The 25,359-nt window shown below is 36.2% G+C and overlaps 1 long non-coding RNA gene and 1 pseudogene across 1 annotated transcript in view; one reads left to right on the top strand and one right to left on the bottom strand.

Annotated features, from left to right (window-relative positions):
* LOC143683947 (uncharacterized) overlaps window positions 1-25,359 on the top strand; it is a 355,121-nt gene that overhangs the window by 247,941 nt on the left and 81,821 nt on the right. The gene's annotated exons all lie outside the window — the stretch shown is intronic.
* LOC143678214 (proline-rich nuclear receptor coactivator 2-like) lies at window positions 1,551-4,224 on the bottom strand (annotated as a pseudogene).

Below are 25,359 nucleotides of genomic sequence, written 5' to 3'. Positions count from 1 at the left end.
GTAGCACAGCCTAAGCAGCTCGGCATTCCTCATCTCAGCACTAGCAGCTCAGCCCAGGCCTTTGGAGATGCAGAAAGAAGTCACCCCGGGGAAAGTTGTTCAAACCCAGGGGCCTGGAGAGAAGACCATATATCATTTTTAATCTAACCCCACATGCATTTTTTTCAACTTACTATTGAATTAACTCTTGTTTAACATTTATCCTTAAGAAAGGTTAAACATGGTACTGTTTTGCATTAAGTGGTCCCCTGGGTTGCACTTACAACAGAAAAGAAAATACACTGACATTGTACAATAAAATTATAGTAGTATCATAGATTACAAAAATTGGTGAAAATCAAAATGGATCTTTAAAGTTGGAGGAACCCTTTAATATTTATCTTTGGGTTTAAGGAGAAAAAAAAAACTGTCCAGTACTGCATTTCACATCCCTTAAAAACAGGAATTAAAGCTTAAATCTTTTCAGTTACAATATAAAACTTCTTACACTACGGTTTACCTTGAAAAATAATTTAAAACCAAGGCAATTATAACATATATACACTGGCACTTGAGCACAAGGGCAAACTTTAAAAGCAAATTAATCTGAACCTTTAAAATTAGGCTATAGTATAAAAAAAGTCCATGGCCTTACCTTCGGCAAATTCATACTAACATACTCTATTTTTGTTGGATAAAGGCCAACAAAATTTTACATATGCTGCAAGTTTATTACATGTATTTACATGGTTCATTCTTCCCTAGGTACATAAAACTTTCATATTATACAATTCCCCACTTAATGCCAAACTCTTAGGAGTAATTTGAGGCCAGATCACTGTCAACAGCTTGTGGCAGTGCTAGAACACAGAAAATGTGTTTTGAAAGCTGCTCAGTGCAGCTTTTCACAATGACCACCAAATACTGTTTCTATAAAATATGGTTTGGGAGCATTTGTTGACAGATGCCTATTGACTATATGTAAGGACAGGGCCATTGGGGTATACTGCAACTCTTTCTCGTGGGCCCTAAGTGCCTTTTCCATGTGTACCACTGTAAAACTAATTACAATGCACTTAACTATTCATTAAAGAAAATTCACATTTTCTCTTGGCAGTGCATCAAGTTGTTGGCATATTACTTGTTCGGGTGTTTGTAGGACATTAAATTTTCAAATGTTTCGCTAGTTCTCAATCCCTGCATGTTTTAGCTAGATGTCATAATCTGAGTCACTAGCTTTCAACAGGTAAATCTACTCATCCATGAATGATAATTCCCCCAAAAGCATTAGAAAAAGATTCCTTTGTCATTCTCCAAATTTAAACTTGAATGGTTTCACTTGTTATTCAATTAAGAACAATTTCAACTACAACCAATAATTTAGTTAAAGTTGCTACTACCGTTACCTAGTAGTGCCCACAACACATAAAACAAATGAGATGAAGTCTAATCATATTTTCTACATTAGCAGTTTTATACAAATATAAATAAAATAGATGAATCTGTTTCAGACCAGTTGACAACTAGTCTTAAATGTGATGCCTAAATTTAAACATCAGTACTTTTTTATTTTATACTTGTACTTTAAGTAAGCTTTTAAGTTGGAATGTCATTATTTCCTTATCAGAAGGATTAAAGGAAACAGGAATCCAGAAGCTTGGTGGTTTAGGAAGAACACTTGGTGATGGCAACGCACTAAATTTGGCTCCATTTTAGTTCTGACTGGTTTGAGGTTTAAGAAGCTGGAGTGGGGATGGGGAGGGTAGTGGGAGGGGTGCAAGGATAGTTCAGTGGTAGAATTCTCGCCTGCCCCGCAGGAGCCCCGGATTCCATTCTTGGCCCATGCACTTGCCCAAAACAAAACAAAACAAACAAAAACCAACCAAACAAAAAAGTGAATTCAACAAAATGATGCTTGCAGTGATGGGATACTCACATGGAAAAAGAATGAAATATGACCCCTACCATACAGCATACGAGAAAAAGGCAAAAGATAAGTTGGAACTTGATAAGCTAAAATTCCAATTTTGATTGTTTGGAAAATGTACTTTGTTTCTTCCCCTCATTTTGCATGGCCTGCCATGCAGCTGCTGATGAGTGACAACCATGTCCTCTTTCTTTTTTCTTATGAACAATCTTCATCTGGGAATTTTGGTCCTTGGTCTTCTATTAAGTTGTTCTTGATTCTTACTAACATTTCTAGGTTGGGGAACTGAAATATTACACTTTCTTCACCACCCATCCTCAGGTTCTTTGTCACCTTTCAGTCTGCTTTTCAGATTGCAAGGTTTCCACTAGCAGTCCTCTTCCTTGCTGCCGAGCCCAGGATAATAAGCGTTGCTTTCTGATGATTCGTTCCTTTGTCTGAATACAGAAGTTTTTATGAGCTGATCTGCTGAGTTCAGCCTCAGAGCTGAGGCCAACATCTGAGTTTCCTCAGCACGCAAGTTTGAGAGAAGTCTTAACGACATCAAGCTCAGAACTGCAACAGCAGCTGATACTATTTGAGGATGAAGCCTCACCCCCCTTACAGGGAGAGATGAGGCAAGGAATGAGTAAAGCCCAACCACAATGACCAACTACCTGCTGAACACCACAGAGTCCGCCAATCTGACCACCCCTTTCTGCCTCTACTGGCAAAATGGTCCTTTAGGCTCTTTTAAAGTCCTCTTTGTTGAAGATGGGATTTTGGCTTATGGCTGACCACCCGTACCTTTTAAAAGAAGCTTTAAAGTAAAATAGTGTAACTGACAAGCAAATTAAGCTGTTTCCATGATTTGTAACTTTTAACATTATACAGATCATTGGTAGATAGAACATTGTTAAGTTTTTAGGAATTTTAAATAATATTTAATTATATGACTAGCATGTTGCCTATGCACATTTAACTAATAGAAGGATAGAAAATTGCTTTTAATTATTGGAATATTTTAAAACGCTTTTTAATATAATATGTTGAACTATATTTGCACCTTACTTTTATAAGGTGAAAGAACAAATCCTTCAAAATAGTTTTTCTATAAGAGTGAGAAGAATTGTCTTTTGAAATAAATTGTGATAGCGTCAACATAAACATTAAGAAGGACATTATTGGGTGGGCCACTGTGGCTCAGTGGCAGAGTTCTCACCTGCCATGCCAGAGACCCGGGTTCGATTCCCGGTGCCTGCCCATGCAAAAAAAAAGAAGGACATTATTTTGAAATGATATAAAAGTTTATCTTTTAGACAGAATACTCAGATAGTTAAGAAAAACTTTTTATAATCTTTCATTAAGAGTAGACTAAAAATTTACACTTATTTAACAGAAAACTAAATTCCAATTTTGAGTGCATTCATGGTTTTACACAAAAGATTTTTTTTAAATATTATAAACACTTATTACATTTGGTTGGCATTGAATATGATAGAATTTACTTTCATAAGCTTTTTACAACTCTTTGCAGTTAAGCAGTGACTAAAAACTTACTTTCTTAAGCTCTTCACAACTTTCTACATCCATTCAGGGCTTGTAGCTTAGTGGTGGTTATAAAAAACTACTTTTTGTTTGTTTCTTTTTCTTTTTTTTTTTTTAAGAATTTACTTTTATACTAGAAATATGTTAATTTACAAAGTTAACACTTTGCAAGACTGGCCTCTGAGGCAGTAGGAGAGCAGCAAGTACTTCTGCTAAGACATTTTTAAAGATATGGGATTATTTTGAAACCCTTGGGGCAGTACCATCTAAGAGAGCAGGGTGGAATCTTATTTTTACATTTTGCCATTTAAATGCAAATAGGTTTTGAGAGTTTTGGTGAAGAGGGATAAAGAATGTGTCTCTTAAGATCTAGAACTGAGAATCTGAATGCAGAAAGGGCTACTCACTCGGTGGACTCACTCTGGGATGCCTTTGTTCCATTCCCACAGGTTTATTTGCTTAAGGATCTTCTTTGGGATGCTAAGAGGACTCAGATCTAGTAGGGGCTTTTGGGCAAACAAGGGATAAAACCAGTTGGGTTTACTAGTCTTAAGGTGACCCCCCAGGAGTGAAGAAGAGCCCTCCCTAGAAGGGGGTGGGGCATTCAGGTATAATGAGAAATTGATGGGACACCAGAATGTCTCCAAGTTTACAGGGCAGAGGAGGAGCGAAGGTTTTAATTTGGTTTTCCTGTCTATTCCCATAACTAGGAAAGAGGGTAGGTATGCCAAGAGTGGCAGTTTAGGACAGAGTGGCTCCAGTGTTAAGAAATTAATCATTTTACCTGTCATGTTGAGTGTCACCCAGGGCTCCTCTAAGCTGGTCAAATGTGAAGTCAGAAGTGGCCTTGGGTACCCTCAGGCTTCCTCATTTGATGCAAGCAAGGATTGAGGGGCTGTCCTGCCCCCTCTTCAGCAAACAGTGCAGTCCCTGGGCCAGAAGCCCATGTTGGCAGCCCCTAGGGAAAAACTGCAGGGGTTCCCAAGGTCAAGGGTTGTCTTGAGGTTTCTGGAACCCTTTTTACTAGTGGCCTTTTGACTTACAGTTAAAACAAGGTTCTTGAGGTTTGAATCCATGATTTAGGTGATCTTGAGAGGACAGAGCACTGTTAACAGCTAATACAATAAGCTGAACCTGTTCTCTGGTCTTCCGCTTACCTCTCTTTGCCTTCTCTTCCTCCTCAGTCGTGTTTCAATTGTTAAAGATAGAAAAGGCAATTTCTAATAAGTCATTAGTGGGAGTTTGCAGACCCATGGAAAGCTTTTGCAGCTTTCTCTGAATGTTAGGGGCAGACTGGTTGATGAAATGGTGCCCAACCAAATTTGACCTTCCTGTGAATTCAGGTTTATGTTAATAACCTTTAGGGCTTCGATCAGCCTTCCTTGGAACAGAGCTGTGTTTTCCTCTTTCTCAAGTTTTAAAAGGGGATTATAAAGAAGTTTTTTTTTTTCTAATAGAAATCGAGACATAACACAAGTGGCAAGTCCTTCTCAAATACCTTTCTTGTTTTGGTAGAAAGCTATAAACATTTGGGGATAGGAAATGTCTGACTACTTTTTCTGTATTTTACAGATTGTAATTGAGAGACTCGTTTTTGCTATGCTTTCCCATTTTTTTTAAGCATATATTGACTGGTGGCCTTTCCCAATTTCTCTGGAAAAGGAAAAGAGTTGCTTCACTAGCGCCAATGTGACAGTGCGTGGCATCCCAACAAGTGCCAGAGCTGGGCGTTTTCGTCTCTGCTGCCTCAGTTACTTGGGGACATGGGGAGTAAAGTTGCCAGGGGTCCCTGGAACATTCTTCCTTGTGAGATGTCTAGACTTGGGCTCCCAAGATGGGGACTTACCCCACCTGAGAGAAGTCTACTGCAATGCTTCTGCGAATACCTTTGTCCTCTACGTTTCCTGTTTCCTGGGCTGAAAAGAGAGCACAATTTAGAAGAGAAGCTTTATATTTGGCCACAGTAGGTTTGAATAACAACTAAATGAGGATTGGCAGGAGATGGGGGTGGGGCCATTTAAAAGAGGATTATTTAAAATGTCTTGCCTTCTCATGCAACTAGATGAATGAACCTTAAAGCTGTATGCTGAATGAAATGTCAGGAACAAAAAGACAAATATTAGCATGCCTCAATCATTTGGGCTAACTATATAAAAATTCATTAAACTGAAGTCGAGAGCATGGGATATCAGGTTGGGGCTTATTGTAAAGGGTGCCAGATTGTAAACTCTTACAACAGGTACAAATATCTGGGAAGTGTAACTAACTTAATTCTAAATTCTGAGATACTGTGCTGTTTATATATAACATGGTCTTTCCCAGAAACTTCGGATATTTATGTGGCACCTGAGACTCAGAGTTTGAACTCTGAAGCTGTAAAAGTCAGCAGTACCCCATATAGGAACAGTTGAAAAAGTGATCAGACATTGAGTAAAGATATGAATGAAGCTGATCTGGATAGGACTAAGGTGTATTAGAAGCCTGGGTAAAGGATGATATCGTCCATAGTTTAAAACTTCAACTTCTGTGTGAGACTAAAGGGAGAGATGTCTATTTGGTGCAAAATTTATATTTTGGGTAATGCATCTCCTAATTTAAATTGTATGGTCAGTTTAGTCGAATAAGTACATTGAATCTTGATTAGGGCATGAGATTTTGTTGGTTTGTCCAGGTTAGTGTGATGCCTCGATAAATCCCAGAGTGATTTGGACAGTGAATAAAGAAGTATTTGCAAAGTCCCTTTGGGAGAATGGGGAGAAAGGAGGAAATACTCAGCTTCCCTATTTGGAGAATTTCTGATGTTCATACAAGTAGTGGGGACAACCAAATCAATAGGCCGAGCCCTCAATCTTGGAGTTCACCCATATGAAACTTAGTCTTGCAAAGGACAGACTGAGCTTACTTAAAATTATGCCTAAGAGCCACCCCCAGAGAACCTCTTTTGTTACTCAGATGTGGCCTCTCTCTCTCTCTCTCTAAGCCAATATGGCAAGTGAATTTACTGCTCTTACCCCCACTATGTGGGACATGACTCCCTGGGGTGTAAATCTCCCTGGCAATGTGGGACAGAAGTCCTGGGATAACCAGGACCCAGCATCAAGGGATTGAAAAAATCTTCTTGACCAAAAGGGGGAAAAGAAAATGATAAAAAATAAAGTGTCAGTGGCTGAAAGATTTCAAACAGAATTGAGAGGTTATCCTAGAGGTTTTTCTTACCTCTAAAAAGGGATATTATATAGTTATCCCTTTTTAGTTTATGGTATATTGGCATAGCTAGAGGGAAGTACCTGAAACTGTAGAGGTGTGTTCCAGTAGCCTCCTTGTTTCTTAAAGATGATTGTATAATGATATAGCTTTTACAATGTCATTATGTGATTGTGAAAACCTTGTGTCTGATGTTTCTTTTATCTAGGACATGGACAGATAAGTAAAAAATATGGATAAAAAATAAACAAATAATAGGGAGGACAATGGTTAAAATAAATTGAGTAGATAGAAATACTAGAGGTCAATGAGAGGGAAGGGTAAACAGGTATGTATGAGTTTTTTCTTTTTACTTTTTTATTTCTTTTTCTGGAGTGAGGCAAATGTTAAAAAAAAATAATCATGGTGATGGAAACACAACTATGTGATGATATTGTGAGCCATTGACTGAATATCATGTATGAAATGTTTGCATGTTAAAAATGTTTATATGTTTGTATGTTAAGTTTTATCAATTAAAGATATTTTTAAAAATATTTTTAAAAAATATACCTACTTCTATGAAGAAGAATCAGGAGGAAGAAGTTCTTGACTGTTGTCCTGGGCATAACCTAATTCGCAAGAGCTCTTTATGGGTTTGTCATGATATAAGACCATAGAAAACTGTATGTAAGGAGTTTCTTGCCACTTTCTCTCCCTTTTACAAAGAGATTTAATTGTAAAATAGGACTTTAACTGACAGTCCCATTTGGGGCTAACACTGCCCATGCTTGAGGTGATTCTGCGGCCAGACAATACTGCTGTAGAAAATAAGCTTTTTCCTTTTTTAGCTCTGTAATGGGAAGATCTTCTCAGTCTTGTAGCAGGAAGCCCAATGGACTGTCAGTCAAAATACTGGAAGCAGCACCCATTTCTAAGGAAGGGAGAGAGAAAAAAAGGTAGAGTTCCATATAGGGGCCGGGTGTCCTGGGTTGCTGGCCTGCCATTCTGAGCACTGATCCCTTGGCACTGTGGGATTAGGCTCCCTGTCCCCAGGCATCCTCAGGGTCCTTGAAGACTTAGGAGATGGATGACCCTGTGCTATCCAGACACTGCTGAGCTGACCATTCATCTTCCTGGGTGCCTGTGCTTTTATTACTGCCTGGATTATGGTTTAAGAGAATAGAAAAGATTTGCCACAATCAAAGAAACTCTAGGGAGGGAATTTCACTGAGTGCTACCAGGATCAGGCTGGGGGAAGGAACACACAACAAAGAAATTAGGCTTCTTTAGGGGAGAATGTCTTGGGAAAGGCCATGAGCAAAAGAAAACGTGACTTAGTACACTTTTCAGGTAATTCACAGGGTCTACATATAGATATATTTTAGTACAGGGCCAGATTGAGGCTCCTTCTGTCCCTTCCAGCACAGATCTTAGAACGTGAAAGCAAATCTAACATTTGTAGCTCCCACAAGAGAAAGGCCCACCAAGGTTTCAACTGTATCAGAGAACAATAGTGGAGAGGAGAAACTGTGGTCCACACTGTCCCCAGGTGGGCGAGAACTAGAGAGCCATTGCGATGAGCAAGCAGAGAGCATGAGGGCCTGCATGTTCATTTTAAGATGAATTGGAGCTTACTGGCTCTCATAGCCTCAGCTCACTTTAATTAGAAAATCCAGGGCTGTCTTTTACCCTGACTCTTGGGGGAAGACAATCCCACTGGAAAGTACCCAAGTCCCATGTGCCTAAACTAGAGGTGACTCACTAGAATTTTAAAAGACAACACCTTGTTTGGTACAAGAACTTTTAGCCAAGAATTCTGTGTTATAATAGATGGAATTTCTCAGGTATCATTCACAGAAAGCCAGACAGAGGAGAAAGGAGATTTTCTGGAGGTGGGGAGAGGACCTCTGTGGAGGAAGTAAAAAGAGGAACAGATTCAGCAGGAGAAAGAGTCTGGGTCCTCAGAAGGGAGTAGAAGAGAGAATGTGGCAAAGTCTCAGAGAGCCAAAGAGAGAAGGTCTAGGGAGGGAGCGAGGGAGGGAGTGAGAGGACTCAATTTATTGGACTCTTGCTAAACACAGGAAGAAGCTCAGTCAGGTCCCAAAGAGTGGTATCATCCACAGCACTGAGCCTCCTTGGACCTACAGGGCATGGGGACAGGCTCCTACCACCTACGGGGAGGTAACTGGAGGCCCAGGGTGAACCAAATTTATGTCCGGCGGGAGCTAGATTTGGCCCTTAGATTCCTAAAGAACAGTGAAAATGATTCCACCCTCTCAATAGGACACAGAATTATTTGAGGACATAGAAGAGGATAGCAATGAACCAAATGAGAAGAAAAGAGAAAGCACATGGCCAAACCTCCCAGTCCAGACAGTTTGAGAAGAGAACTCATTCCTGTTTGGCTTGCCAAAATATGTTGCCAATTTGTCTTCCTGGTTCTTGACCATGCTATGAGAAAGAATTCAAGGGCATAGCACCACGAGTAAGCAAGCAGAAAATTTACTAAATACACACGTGAGAAGACAAGTGGGCACTCTCCTGAGCAAAGAATGATGAGCAGTGAGAGGCCAAGATTATTTTTAATCTCCCCAACCTAGGTCACATTAATTCTATAATCTTTTAGACTATGTTTATTAAATATGTCAATTTCTCTTCCCAGTCCTTGGGGTGATAATATAACATATATGATATGATATCCTATAATATAATACAAAACATATGGCATAAAATAGGTTAAATAATATACAACACACAATATTTGATATATAGAATGCTATATAGCTATATCATATATAATACATATAATAACTTCACTAATGATTTGCTATTTTTCCTTATAGAGAGCCTACATATTAGTTCTGTTTTTATTTTTATAGGGTATCGCATATTTTCTTTTTTATTATTGTAAATGGAACATTTCTTCTACATGCTCTAGACAAATATTGCAACTGCATAGTTTAGCTATTGATTTCATATATTTTGTTGGTAGCAGGTTGAGTTACTGAACACTTAAAACTTTAATGTTTTTTTCCGGTAATTTTCGTGGCTTTTCCAGGCAATGGTATTATCCTCAAATAATTCACCTTTAAAAGAAACAGAGTATTTTCTTGAGATCTAATTTTCTCAAAAGTACCCTTTTTCTTTCCTTCCCTCCTTTCCCTGCAACCTTGCTTATTTCATTTTTTCTGCTTTTGGCTTTGGCTAAAATTTGATGAGAAACTTTAAATACTAGTGCTGATTGTGATTATGATCATTTTATGCATGAGTTTTAAAGGGTAATATCTGTAACATTTTCACTGAGTACCATATGAAGTTGACAATGCCTTGTGTGACCACTGTTTTTTTTATCATGTAACCAAAGTTGTTTGGGCATCTGGTATCGACTTGCTAATATTTAACTTATGATTTTACTCTAATTTGGTTCTATATTTTTAAGTGAGTTGGGGCTATACATTTATGTGCGTGTGAGTGTGTGTGTACATCTGTGTGCATACATGTGTGTGTATACAAGTGCATGCTATTTCAGATTTTAGCAATGTGGAAATTCTAGCCTTTTTAGTTGACCTGAAAAAAAAATTTAAATAGCCTGGATATCATCTTTTCTTAGAGAGTCTGCATGAACAGCTACTGCCGGCTCTAGTCCATGCACCATCATCTCTTGCTGTACCTAATTAGTGCCCCAAATCCCAGCCCTGGTCCCTATGGGCTTGTAGCATATGTCAGATCACATCACTCCTCTGCTGGGAGCCCTCCAAACCTTCCCCATCTCACCCTGCATGCTATACCTCCTGCCTGCAACAGAACGTCTGACTTGTTTTTTTCGGTTCAATGATGAAAGTATCACTATTTTGATTGATGAGTAAGCTGAGGCTTACAGAGGATATTTTTCCCATCAGTCCTTCCTAGTTATTATTGATATCTTGAGTTGTATTGCTGCTTTCCACTTAATGTTTAGACCTACAGAATTACTATAGTTCCCATTTTTTCAAATAGTTTTCATTGGATTCTCCATTGTGTGTTTTAATTTTTTTCTAGATTAATATCTTCTACAAATAATTTGAATTTTGTCTTATACTTGGTAATAATTACCCTCTTATATTTTTTGGTGATATGGTACAATTCCTTTGGCTAGCACTTGAGAATATTTAGAGCATTACTAAATTCAGGGATTATTAAGTGTGATAACAGTCCATTGGTTCATCATGCCTCAATGTGACTGTCCCTTTATTTTACTAGTGTCTGTGCAATGTTGGTTGTTGGTTTCAGATAGATCTTATCATGTAAAGAAATAATTAAAAAATTCTTAGTTTATTTATTTATTTATTTTTTTTACATGGGCAGGCACCGGGAATCGAACCTGGGTCCTCTGGCGTGGCAGGCAAGCATTCTTGCCTGCTGAGCTACCATGGCCCGCCCAAATTCTTAGTTTATTAATACAGCTTATTTTTAGAAATGGATTTGAATGTTATCAAATGCTTTTCTTCTATCTATGCATTTTATAGTATGAGTCTCTAATGTGATGAAATAGATTCATGGATTTAATAGTTGTAAACTATGCTTGCTTGAGTCTGAGTAAACTTTACTTGGCAATGATCTGTATTGTATACATGTGTTCATTTCTGTGCTGATTCCATGGACTAATATTTACTTAGAAATATTATTCCTGTATTTATAAAAGGTATAGATATTATTTTGAGGTGTGTGTGTGTATTTGTCTGTGTGTATATGTGGTGTGTGATCTTTATCAGGTTACACTATAAAAATTGTAGTAGCTTTTTTTTTTCTTTTTCTTGCATGGGCAGGCACTGGGAATCGAACCCGGGTCTCAGCAGGCAAGAACTCTGCCTGCTGAGCCACCATGGCCCGCCCTATTAAAAAATGTAGTAGCTTTTGATATGTGAACTTTGGGAGCATTTTCCTAAGATGCCTTTATTTTTCTTTTTATGGATAATGTAAAAATCTTAGGGATTATCTTTTCCTTCATTATCAAATAATTTATCCTCTAAATAGATCTACACTTGGCCTTTTAAAATAAACCAATAGAAAAATAGAGGGCCAAAAAGCATAACCATGCATATCTGAAACTTTAGGTTTTACTGAAACTCCATTGCAAGTCTCTGTAGGAATGATGGGCTATTTAATAAATGATGCTGGGTCCATATAGAAAAAGATTAAGTTGCATCCCAGCTCACACTAGACAGAAAAGTCTATTTTAGATGGATTTATGGTTTAAAAATAAAAGGCAATACTTTAATTTTTTAAAAGGAAGTGTAGAAAAATATCCTATAGCAATGAACAGAGATTTTTAAATTTTAAATATGGTTAAAAATGGGAAGCCATAAAGAATAATATTAATATATTGGATTATATCAAAGTGAAAATGAATTCTTGTTAATCAGAAAATATCATAATGCTGAAAAGACACACTGCATATTGGGAGAAGATATTTTCAAGATATATAATCAGTAAGATTTCGTCTCCAGAAAATATAAAGAGCACATACAAATGAATAATAAAAAGAAAATAATCCATTTAGCTAATGGCAAGAACAGTAATTTCACAGGGAAGACTGCAGGTACAGCGGGTAAACACAGTGATACTGGCAATCATGAATGACAAGTCAAAACCACAGTGAAATACTAGTTTATGTACAGCCAATTGGCAAAAATTAAGGAGCAGATGATACCAAGTGATGATTAGTTTACTTGTAGATGTATACATTGACTTTACTACTTGGAAAAACAGTGTGGCATTACTTAGTAAAGTCAAAGATAGTATACAGTATACATTTCAGAGTTTCCACTCCTAAGTATATATTTAGAGAATTGCTTGCACATGTTTGTGAGGAGATAAATGCAAGCATATTAGGGTAGCATTTTCTATAATGGTAAAAAATTGTAAACATCTCAAATGTCCATTAGCAGTAAAATGGATAAATAGATTGGATAGGATTAGTTTTAATACTTTCTCAAGAGAAGACTGTAAAGTAATGAAAAGGAATAAACATAGATGAAAATCAAAAACTTCATATGTATCCACAAAAGAGACAAATGACAAAATTCTTAGAGCGCAATTGCATTTGTATAAATCACACATGGCAAAACTATGCAATTATTATTAGAGATGCATGTAAATGGGTTAAAACTATCTTGAAATTTCATTTTCAAATGAAATGATGTGAATAAATCTGAACATTTATTTCCTTTGGCGATTAGCTCTTCATTTATTGAGGAGTGTGCCAAGGACTTGAAACATACTGGCATTTCATATTTCTTAAGTTTATTTGTGAGTAAATGAGTTTTATTTTATTTTTCTTGATTTTTTTTGTATGGGAGGCACAGGAAATCGAACCAGAGTCTTCCGCATGGCAGGCGAGAACTTTACCACTGAGCCACCGTGGCCCGCCCTATTCTTAAAATTTTCATATATGTTATATGTACTCTTCCCCTTCTTGAGTCAAATGATGTTTACATATTTTCCAGAAATGTTTTCCATTTTTACTAGATTTAAAATTTTCACTAAATATAGTTTATTTTAGTAATTACTTATTTAATAATAAAAGCATGAGAATCATATTTTTCTTTGAATATAGTTATGCCTTTAATCTATAGACATTCATTTGTCCTAATACGGTTTTTATAATTATTTTCTTAATAGGTGGTTATGGCGGTTTCAGTTCTTTTTGACCATGGAGTTTTTTTCCATCTTTTAAAGTTTTCTAGTTGGTTTCATTTATTTTCCTTTTGCTTTTAATTCACAAATCTATAATTCGTTCAGTCTTTATTGAAATGTTATTTGTTGCTATTGGGATTATGCTCAATTTTCAAATTATTTTCAGTCATTAAATATAAGACGAATACAGAAAAGCACACAAAACAAATTTGCAATTAATGAGTGATTATGAGCTGCAGACTATCTTAATGCCATCTATGCCAGGATGTAGTCCTTCCAGCTGCCCTAGAGACCCTCCGTGCTGCCTTCTCATCAATTTCCCCTCTTTGCCACTGAGAGGAACCTCTTTGATGATTTATGGTAATTCCTTCTTTACTTTTCCTTCTCTTAAAAAAAATATTTTATCAAGAAATATCCACACATATATAGTCCAACCTTATTATACAATCGGTGCTCACAATATCATCATATAGTTGTGTATTGTTCACCATGATCATTCTTAGAACATTTGCACCACTCCAGAAAAATAAATAAAAATAAACAATAAGAACTCATACATCCCACCCCTTACCTCCCCCTTTCATTAACTCACAGTATTTCAATCTACCCAATTTTTACCCTTTATCTGCCCTATTATTTATTTATTTTTATCCTTACCTTTTTAATTTACTCATCTGTCCATACCCTGGATAAGAGGAGCATCAGACACAGGGTGTTCACAATCACACAGTCACATTGTAAAAGCTTATAGTTATACAGTCTTCTTCAAGAATCAAGGTTACTGGAACAGTTTCAGGTACTTCCCTCCAGCCACTCGAATAAACCATAAACTAAAAAGAGGTATCTATATAATGTTTAAGACTGACATCCAGAATATCCCCTCAACTCTGTTTGAAATCTCTCAGCCACTGAGACTTTATTTTGCCTTATTTCTCTCTTCCCCTTTTGGTCAAGAAAGCTTTCTCATTCCTGTGATGCTAGAACCCAGCTGATCCCCAGAAATCAGGTCCCATGTTACAAGGAGATTTACATCCCCCGGGAATCATGTCTCATAGAAGGGTAGGGCAGTGAGTTCACCTGCCAAGTTGGCTTAGGGAGAGGCTACATATAAGCCACAAAAGAGATTCTCTGGGGTAACTCTTTGGCATAATTATCAGTAGGCTTACCTTCTCCTTTATAGGAATAAGCTTTATAGGGCTGAGCCCCAAGATTGAGGGCTCAGCCTACTGAATTGGTTGTCCCCACTGCTTGTGAGAATATCAGCACTTCCCCGGATGGGAAAGTTGAATATTTCCTCCTTTCTCCCCAAACCCCCAAGGGGGATTTACAAATACTTTTTTATTCTCTGCCCAAATCACTCTGGGATATATTGGACATCTCATTAACCTGTACAAACCAACAAAATCTTACGTCCTATTGAAGATTCCATGTAATCATGATGTTCAAGTAAACTGACCATACAAGTTCAATTAGCTAATGTACTACCCAAAACATAAATTCTTCACCAAATAAACATCCCTCTTTTTGGTCTCACACAGAGCTTTAAGTTTGAAAATATGGGCTATATCATCCTTTACTAAATATTCAGATTTATCTTAGTCCTGTCCTGATCAGCTTCATTCATTCATATCTCTAGATGAAATCTGATCATGTTTCAGCTTTGTTGACAGCTGCCGAATGGGGTACTGCTGACTTTCATAGCTTCAGAGCTCCAACTCGGAGTCTCAGGTGTCACATAAGTGTCAGATGTTTCAAGGAATGACCAGTTTATATACAAATAGCTCAATATCTCAGAAGTTAGAAATATCAGTTACAACTCTGAAACATATGTGACTGCTGTAAGAGCTTACAATCTAGGACCCTTTCTAATAGGCCCCAACCTGAAAACCCATGCTCTCAACTTCAATTCTCTGAGTTTGTATATTATAGTTAATCCATATGAGTGAGGCATGATAATATTTTTCTTTTTGTTTCTGATATTTTATTCAACATATTGTTCTTAAGTTTCATTCACCTAATTGCATGCCTTATACCTTTCTTTTATAAAACATATAAATTAAGTCCCTTTATATATATAATTTCCACCTCTATCTCCCACTACCCTGCTTTTCAGTTTATTTGTTAAAGAAACAAGATCATTTCTCCCATAAAATTTCCAACACTATGGATTATACTGAGTGCTTTCCACAATGTATTCTTCTCTGTACTTATTTATTAATTATCTGGCACCACTTCATAGCGAGTGTTGCATACTTTATTCAGAGGTAAATAATGACTCCTTGTCTCCTCTCATTATTGAGTTACAACTATTAATTCTTAGTATATAAGTTCCTTAACTAATTTAAGGATGCAAAATAGTGATATTTTAATTCTGCTTCATCTATTTTTTTAATATTTCTATAAAGAAAAATTTCCCTTCATCTACTGTTTCCGTTTGCTAAAGCTGCCAGAATGCAATATACCAGAAATGGGTTGGCTTTTTCAGTGGGGTTTTATTAGGTTACACATTTACAGTTCTAAGGACATGAAAATGTCCAAAGTAAGGCATCAAGAGAAAGATACCTCCTCAGAGGAAAGGCTGCTGGTGTTCTCAGTTCCTCTGTCACATGGGGAGGCATATGGTGATATCTGCTGGTCCTTTTCTCCTGGACTCTGGTTTTAATGGCATTCTCTCTCAGCTCCCTTGGAGGCTTTTCCTCTCTTAGCTTCTCCAGGAGAAATTTATATTTCATTTCTCAGCTTCTCAAAAATATCCCTGCCTTTTATCCTCTCATAAAGGACTTCAGCAAGGGTATGGTGCTGGTTTGAAACTGTTGCATACCCTAGAAAAGCCATGTTCTCTAATCTTCATTCAATATTGTTGGGTGGGATCTTTTTGGTTAAGTTGTTTCCATGGAGATGTGACCCACCCAATTTGGGTGGGACCTTTTCTAGGTGGTTTTATGAAGATGTGTCTCCACCCATTCAAGACAGGCCACTTTCTAGAGTCCTTACAGAGGGAACCATTTTGGAGAAAACTTCAGAGCCAACACTAGGACCCAGAAGTTTGGAGATACAGAAAGTAAATGCCCCCAGGGGAGTTATTTGAAACCAGAAGTCTAAGACCCCAGCAGACACTAGCCACATGTGTTCACAGCTGACAGTGGTGTTCCGGATCCATTGACTTTCCTTGAGTCAAGGTGTCTTTTCCAGGATGCCTCAGTTTGGATATTTTTATAGTCCTAGAACTGTAAACATGCAAATTAATAAATTCCTTTTTTAAAAGCTGTACCATTCCTGGTATATTGCATTCTTGCAGCTTTAACGAACCAAAGCAGAGATTAAGATCCACTTTGAATGGACTGGGTGACATCTGCATGGAAACAACCTCAGAAGAAGATCCTATACACAATAGGTCTGCAACCACAGGGATGGATTAAAAGAGCATAGGCATTTCTGGGGCATATAAAAGATTCAAGCCAGCAGATCTACTGTTTGGTCATTCAGTGTCACAGTTCATATACAAAAGATAGAATAAAGCTTGATTCCTTGGACTTATTAACCAGTTTTCAAAATAAATGTTGGTATGACATTGACCACCCACTAAATTACTAAAATTGAAAAGATCAATAACAATAAATTTTAGTGAGAAAATGAGGCAGCATGAACTCTGAGGCATCACTGGTGAGAATGTAAAATTGTTCAAACACTTTGAAAAAGTCCTGGCAATTTCTAATAAATTTAAACATCTGCTTACCCTAGGAGCCATCAATCCCACCCCTGGGAATGTATCCAAGTCTGAAAAGAAAATACATGTTCACAAAAGGATTTGCACAAGAATATTTACAGATGCTTTATTCATGATAGCCAAAACCTTGAAACATCCCAGATGAGCATCAACAGAGAAAGAATAAAAACAATCTTTGTGCTAGTTATGCAAATGGATACTACTCAGCTCACAAAAAGACAAAGTTTGTGATAGGCACAATAGCATGGAGGAATCTCAAAAAACTTTATCTAATTGAAAGGAGTCTTATATAAAGGAATGCATTTTGAATGATTCCATTTATATGAACTTCTTTTGGTTTTCAGATTTTTCTACATCTTTATTTTTTGTTTTCAAATGTTTTCTGTGTTGAAAATTTCATTCTCTATTTGTTTTCTTTACATATATGAAACGATCATATCTCTATTCGAATAGTCTTTACCTATTCGAATAGAGATAATTTTGATAATAAAATTAAAATGCTAACTAACTCTTTTGAAAGATGAAAGTTTTAAGATATTATAACAGCTTTCATTGCCACTACAATACTATTTATTATTATAATTTTTTAATGTATCTTTTTTGAATAGTTATTTTAACACTTCAGTAAATTTCACAACTGTGTTAATAATATTTGAGGCAGTCTGTTTATCATGATTTACTTTTTCTTTTGTCTTAAAATTTCCCTTACAAATTTTTATTTCTTTATCTCTGCCAGAACTAATTATTTGAGGGTCCCCCCCCCCCCCCAGGAAATGTTCTAAAAATAATATTTAATGAGTCTTGCACATCAGAAAATACTTCTTGACTACATTTTCAAATTGTGCTTGTGGACTTTAAATTCTTGCATCAAAATTCACAAAAAACTCTTGATCATTCTTTCTACTATTTAAGAATGTAAAATATACAAATATTTCTTTCTCTTTTGCACTTTCTACTTCTTCCCCACATCTCTTTTAATGTTGGCATCTTTTCATTTGATTAGATTAGTTTCCCATTTATCCTAGACTTTAAGAAATGTTTTCAGAATATGTGTAGATATTGGTGGATTTGCAAAACCTTTTGTCTCTTTCTTGAAAGGTGCTTGGAATCACTCAAAGTAAAAACAGACTAATCAGAGCCATTCAGATAGATAAAGATACTGTTCAGCCATCATGCTTAAAAGATCACACGGAGAGAAAAGGAATAGGAAGTTTGGGAGAAAGAGCCAAAGAACACCCAAATCTCTTGACAAGGGACTAGGTGAGGAAAGAGAAATAAATAGTCCACTACTTTACAGACTAGTTCTGGTGTAAAGTTATAATAACGCAAGAAGTGTGGTATTGCTAAGAGAATAACTGATAAAAAAGAAAAAAATTGAGATGAACCCTAAATGGATTATTTTGGGGAGAATATTGTTTTGCTTTATTATTGAACACTTTAAAAATATGGAGGTATAGAAAGAATAACAATCTGAGCACTTATATGTCCATCACCAGTTTAACATATAGGAATTCTATTGAAGCTCCCTGTATATTTTTCCTTTATCATTATCTCCAAGTGTTGTCAATCTTTTCAAAAATGTATTGATCTTCTTTAATATAACTGTAATCTATGTTTCATTAACTTGGGTTCTTTTCTCTATCATTTATTTCCTTCTATTTTCCTTGGTTGGTTCTTTTTTTGCTGTATAAACTTAAAGTGTTGTTTAATTAATTAGATTATTAATTTCCATCTTTGCTTTTTATAATTTAAGCAGTTTAAGACTGTAAATTTCCTTCAAATTCCTGCTTTACTGTATCTCTACAAGCGTTAATATTATTTTATTCACTCAATCAATATTTACATGTGCACTCTGTATGTGCTAGCTATGCAATGGAAATACAAGTATTTACTGTGATAACTAAAGCAAATAAAAGAAAAAGGCCCTAAGACAGAAATGTCCCTGGCACATATATTCATTATTAAATTCTATTCATTTTGTAATCATTATGATGATGTTTTTGACTGATAAACTATTTAGATGAGAGGGGTTTTTTTAAATATCTTCTATTCATTTATAATTGCCTCTTTCACGTCTTTCTAATTCAGTTATATTGTGGTTAGATAAGGTCTTATAATTACAGAGTCAATATATAGATATTGCTTTTTATTTTCTAGTGCATTAGAACAGATAGAAGGAAATGCTTAAAATTGCTGAACTGTAATCCAGTTGCCATCATCTTTGATAATCACTATATAACTAACTTTTATCTTGTAACCTTGTGATAGTAAAGACCTGGTAAGTGACCCTCACTTGTACACCTTTACTTGCTTTTTTTCAACAGTGAAGTCTTATAATGATAAAGCAATCCGCTAGTGTTAATGAAGCTATGAGTCAGATCAGAACTAATCACTGACTTGTTCTTGTAATGCCTAGGTTAGTTCTATCACAGCTCTACTCCTTTACATTTGTAAATTGTTCTGCTTATACTTGTTATTGAGATGGTAACATCTTCATCCCCCTTGTTTCTGCATATGCTTGGTATTGAAATAGTAACAACTCCCTCTCCACCTGTTTAATCCATAGAACCCTTGAACTCCTTAGACTCCAAGAGACAGACTTTTAGCTGATAGGCCCTCTGATCTCCTGCTTCACACGTAGCAATAAACTCTTTGTCTCTTTGAAACCCTAGTGTCATAGACTGCCTGTTATATTCATTGGGCAGAGGATCCACCGCTTGTCCAGGATCAGTAGGAAGGATAAAGATTTTGAAATTTGTTGGAAGTTACTCTGTCCTAATGAAGGTTAATTTTGAAAATATTCTCTATGAGCTTGAAAAGAATGTGTAGTATTTAATTTTGGGAGTCCACATTCTATGACCAAGTCAATTTTGTTATTAAAATCTTTTATATATTTACTAATTTGTTTTTTTGTCTTGTTCATCTCTGGATATTGAGAGACACATTCGAGTGTGGCCCACCAAAATGATGGTTTTATCAATTCATTTGTATAGCTCTTTTTTGTTTTGCTTTATATATTTTGAGGCTATGTTGTTACGTATGTAAAATTTTCAGCATCTTATGTGGAATGATGATCTTTATCATTGTGCCCCAGCCTTTTTAATCTTAAATAATGTTTTTTTTGCCCAGAGGTCTGTATTGCCTGGTATCTTGCCACCAGCTTTTTTTTGGATAATATTTTCTGTTTCCTTTATCCATTTTCTTTCAAATTACCTCTTATGTTTTATTCTATTTCATGATACCTAGTATTTTTAATCCGCTTTTACAGTTATTATTTTACATTATTATTTTTAACCCAGTTTTACAGTTATTATTTTGCATTATTATTGCCTTTTAACTAAGCAATCTAGTCTGTTTCCATATATTGTGATTACCGATATATTCACATTTCATTCTCAGCATCATTCTTCTATTTCAATTTGTCTTTCTTTTTTTCCATTTCTCTCCTTCCTTTCATTGAATCGGATTATTTAATTTTTATTGTTTATTTTAATACTTTTTCCTCTACTGGAGAAATCATGCATTCTGTATTCTTTTTGGTTTTATCTTTGACATTTTAGCAGAAATGTATGTGTAATTAAATCTAAAATTAGTCTTCTTTCTGTGTTCCTGAAAGAGAGTTCAGTAATTCATATTACTGCCTTCTCAGGGTTTAAGTTGTTGGATTATAAAGTATTTTTACTCTGTAATGTTTCTTTTTTACCTATAAATTTTATTTTATTATTGTTGTTTTATGCAGACTCCTTTACTTTGGTGTAGATTTGCCTACAATTTTCCACTAACTTCAGTATAACCTTCCATTTGTACCGTGGACCTTCTCCTGAGGTCATAGTCCTTCTCTTTAAAAGAAAACCTATAGGGAGTGTTTGCTGGTGTGAAAGGATGCATGTCCCCTTGAAAAGCCATGGTCTAATCAAAATCTCATTTCATAAAAGCAGAATAATCCCTATTCAATACTGTATGTTTGAAACCATAATCAGATCATCTCCCTGGAGACATAATTTAATCAAGTGGTTGTTAAATTGGATTAGGTGATAACATGTCTCCACCCATTGGGGTGGGTCTTGATAAGTCTCTGGAGTCCTATAACAGAGGGAACATTTTGGAGAATGAAGCAGATTCAGAGAGAGCAGAGAATGCTGCAGCACCACAAAGCAGAGAGTCCACCAGCCAGTGACCTTTGGAGATGAAGAAGGAAAATACCTCCTGGGAAGCTTCATGAAACAGGAAGCCAGGAGAGAAAGCTAGCAGAAGACACTGTGTTCACCATGTTCCCTTCCAGCCGAGAGAGAAGCCCTAACTGTTTTCACCATGTGCCTTCTCACTTGAGAGAGAAACCCTGAACTTCATCAGCCTTCTTGAACCAAGGTATCTTTCCCTGGATGCCTTTGATTAGACATTTCTATAGACATGCTTTAACTGGGATATTTTCTCAGCTTTAGAACTGTAAACTAGCAACTTATTAAATTCCCTTTTTTAAAAGTCATTCCATTTCTGGTATATTGCATTTTGGCAGCTAGCAAACTAGAACAGGGTGCAAAGGGAGTTGAATGGTAGAATTCTCTCCTGCCATGTGGGAGAGCCAGGTTCAATTCCTGGGCAATGCACTACCCAAAACAAATAAGCAAGCAAAACAAAAACAAGCAAAAATTCAATAAATGGTGCTGCAATAAAAAGATACTCATATAGAAAAAGAATGAAATGTGACCCCACTATACAGCATACAAAGAAAAAAAAAGAAAACCATTAGAAATGTTGGTTTAAGATAACAAATTCTCTTTATTGGGCTGAGAATGCTTTTTTTTTTAAATTTTACTCTCTTTCTTTAAAGATGATTTAACTGAGTATGTGGTTCAAAGTTGATAGTGATCTTCTGCCATCAATTTGAAGATATTATTTATATGTCTTCTGGCTTCCATTATAGCTGTAGGGAAGTTAGTTGTCAATCGAATGGACCTTCTTTTGTAGGTAACTTGGCTATTCATTCTGGCTGCTCTTATAATCTTATTTTAGTCTTTAGTGTTCTGCAGTTTTATATTCATTCTACAGATTTATATCTGTCATAACATCTAGAATATTCTCAGCCATTTTCTCTACATAAGTTACATTCAAAGCTCTTTCTGGTATTCTGTTGGGACATGTTAAGACTTATTTTATCCTGCATCCTGTTAATCTCTTTGACATATTTTCTACCACTATTTTTATTCTAGGCATTGGTAGTATATTTATATCTACATTTTGGTTCCCTAATTCTCTCTTTAGTTGGCTCTATTAACCTATGTATTTATTTATTAATTTTTTTGCATGGGCAGGCAGTGGGAATTGAGCCCAGGTCTCCAGCATGGCAGGTGAGAACTCTGCCTGCTGAGCCACCATGGCCTGCCTTATGTATTTGTTTTTAAATTTCAATGAAAATGAAATATATTTTTCATTGTAGAATTACCATTTTATACTTCTTTCCCAAGTTATATTGTTCAAATTTTTTCATCTGTTGTTAATAGTTTCAAATTATTGTTTTATTTCTTTAAACACATGAAGCACAGTGAGGATTTGCAATTGTTTCTGTGGGTACCAGCCCACTTTAAAATCATTCTTTGGATTAGCATTTACAACTCATCCAAAGAAAGTAAATCCGAACCCTAAATCATGTGAGAGACAGTCACTGTACATTTTTAGGAAGGAGGTTGGTTTCCCCACAGGTCAAAGCTTATACAGACAAGTGCCTTTGACAGGTCCTCTTGTGAAATCAGGTGGATTATTTTTACTTTATCACCAAAGAGTAGCCACTGGAGATTATAGAGAGTACAGGGATCTCTGATCTAATCCCCTGCCTTCCAAGGGCTAAGGCTACTTTCTTATCTTCTACATGGTCCTCACAGCTGAATTCTCTGGGGAACTCATGAGATTGGCATAAGCCCTTAGGGCAACCTCCCCCACCCCACCGTTCTGAACTGATGCCCAACTTCCTATCACAGCTGTTTACATATGTGTGTGTGTGTGCGTGTGCGCGCGCGCGGGTGCATGTTGAGGCACCTGATCATTCCAAGTTATAGATCTGGGATGACATAGAAAATGTCTATTTTATACAAATATTTTCTTTTGCCTTTCATGCTCTAGCTTTAATATTTTCTCAGCAACAGAGTAGGTACATTTTCAGATGCAATATATATATATATTTTTTTATGAAGGTTTTTGAGATATCAAGTCTATCATATTATTAGAATTGGGTGTCAAACCCCACATATATTAGAACTTAAGTGGAACAGAAGGTTTTGAAACTAAGGTATTATCAATGGCACTTGTAGGGGATCTCGCACTGCAAATTAAAAAAACAGAAGACAGAGGAGAACAACCTAGCGTTTCCCAGGAGCTAGACTTTTGCTTTGTAGAATTTTCTTTCTTTTTCGGTGAGATCCTGAGATAAGAGATCATTATTGAGGGAAGTGGATTTGCTAAAGACAAGTTTTGATAGAATATTGGAGCAAAACAAAGCTCAACTAATGAGTCTCTTCTATTTAAGGAATGAAACACAGTTGAGGAAGCACAACAGAGTCAGATAACTAAGAATGTCATAAAGAACTCCTAGTATTTTGCAAGGAAGAGAGAGAGGGGAGGGGTAAGGGAGATATAAAAAGGAGATGGAGGTAAATTATGATTACTGACAAAATTCAAAGCTTATTTTATGGCTGATAATAGCTATTTGTGATGAGCTGTTAATTTGTGATGAGTTAATAAAACCAGGAAATAAGAACAATTATGTAAATATTTTAGCTAAATGCATGGCCCCCAAACTTAAAACCTAAATTTCTTGTATGATTCACATTCTCTGTTAAATGTATGCACCAAAAAGACAGACTCAGAGTGGTTATTTTTTTCCTCTTCTATTCATTCATACCTCAACTCTCAGGAAGATTCAATGCTTCCTACTCACCTCCTGCCATGTTGGAAATTTTCCCTATTGAGTTGCGTAACAACTGCCACTCAACTTCCCCTATGAAAGGTTAGTCCAACATCTTTTTTGTCCTTTTTTTTTACTCCAGAAATAAGTAAGCCAGCTGGTAGCATTCTAAACAGAGCTATACCATTATCTTCCCAATTGTTTCAACCAAAGGTATATAACATAAAAAGCAATCACAGGAAGATATGAAACTTGAAATCTAGGCGTATCTCTGCCAGTAACTGGCCATATGGATATAATGGTCACGCTTCCTCTTTCTTGGCCTGAGTTTTCTCATTTGTATAATGAAGTTGTTGAGTGAGGTGAATATTTGGGTGAGGCATGCTAGGTGACTTTATATATATCTTCAGGGCTGCCCCATTGTGCAACTTCTTGTGTCACCATTCCTCACATTATTCTATGCAAATTGATGCCTTCTGGAGGGTACATTGCAAGCAAATAGCGCTGTTTGCAGGGATTACAGTGTACAGCGCAGCCACCTCTGTACCCTAATCAAATACTCAAAGAACATGTGTGGGAAGCTTTTTGGGTCTATGCTTTATGTATGAGAGACTTAGAGAAACTTCGCAATGGTTATATACTTTGCTCAGAGCCACATGGTTAATACATGCAGCCTTGGGATCTGAACTCCAGGAGTCATGACTCCACAAGCAGTGTTCCTTTAATCAGGCTTTAAATTTCTTCCATTCGACTAGGCGCTTGCAGATTGTATTTTCAGGACTCAGTTGCAAATGGCAGAAAGACAGAAGCAAAATTAAAATTAAGTTATTCTCAACCAAAAGGGGGGAAGAGAGAAATGAGACAAAATAAAATGTCAGTGGCTGAGAGATTCCAGAGTCGAGAAGTTATCTTGGAGCTTATTCTTACGCATTAAATAGATATCACCTTTTTAGTTAAGGCATATTGGAGAGGGCAGAGGGCAGTGCTGACAATGTAGAGCTGTGTTCCAGCAGCCATGTTTCTTGAAGATGATTGTATAATGATAAAGCTTTCTCAGCGTGACTGTGTGATTGTGAAAACCTTGTGTCTGATGCTTCTTTTATCTACCTTATGGACAGATGAGTAAAACATATGGATTAAAAATAAATAAATAATAGGGGGAACAGATATTAAAATAAATTTAGTAGATTGAAATGGTAGTGATCAATGAAAGGGAGGGATAAGGGGTATGGTATGTATGAATTTTTGTCTGTTTTCTTTTTATTTCTTTTTCTGAATTGATGCAAATGTTTTAAGAAACGATCAGGACGATGAATATACAACTATGTGATAAAAAAAGAATGTTCATGTTGTATGTTGATTGGTTTTATTAATAAAAATTTTAAACATTAATAAATTAATTAAAAGTAAGTCTTAGTAGAAGTAAATGAAAAATCCAAG

The sequence above is a fragment of the Tamandua tetradactyla genome, chromosome 1 (assembly GCF_023851605.1).
Source record: "Tamandua tetradactyla isolate mTamTet1 chromosome 1, mTamTet1.pri, whole genome shotgun sequence".
NCBI lineage: Eukaryota > Metazoa > Chordata > Mammalia > Pilosa > Myrmecophagidae > Tamandua > Tamandua tetradactyla.
This window is presented reverse-complemented; position numbering and strand designations above follow the sequence as displayed.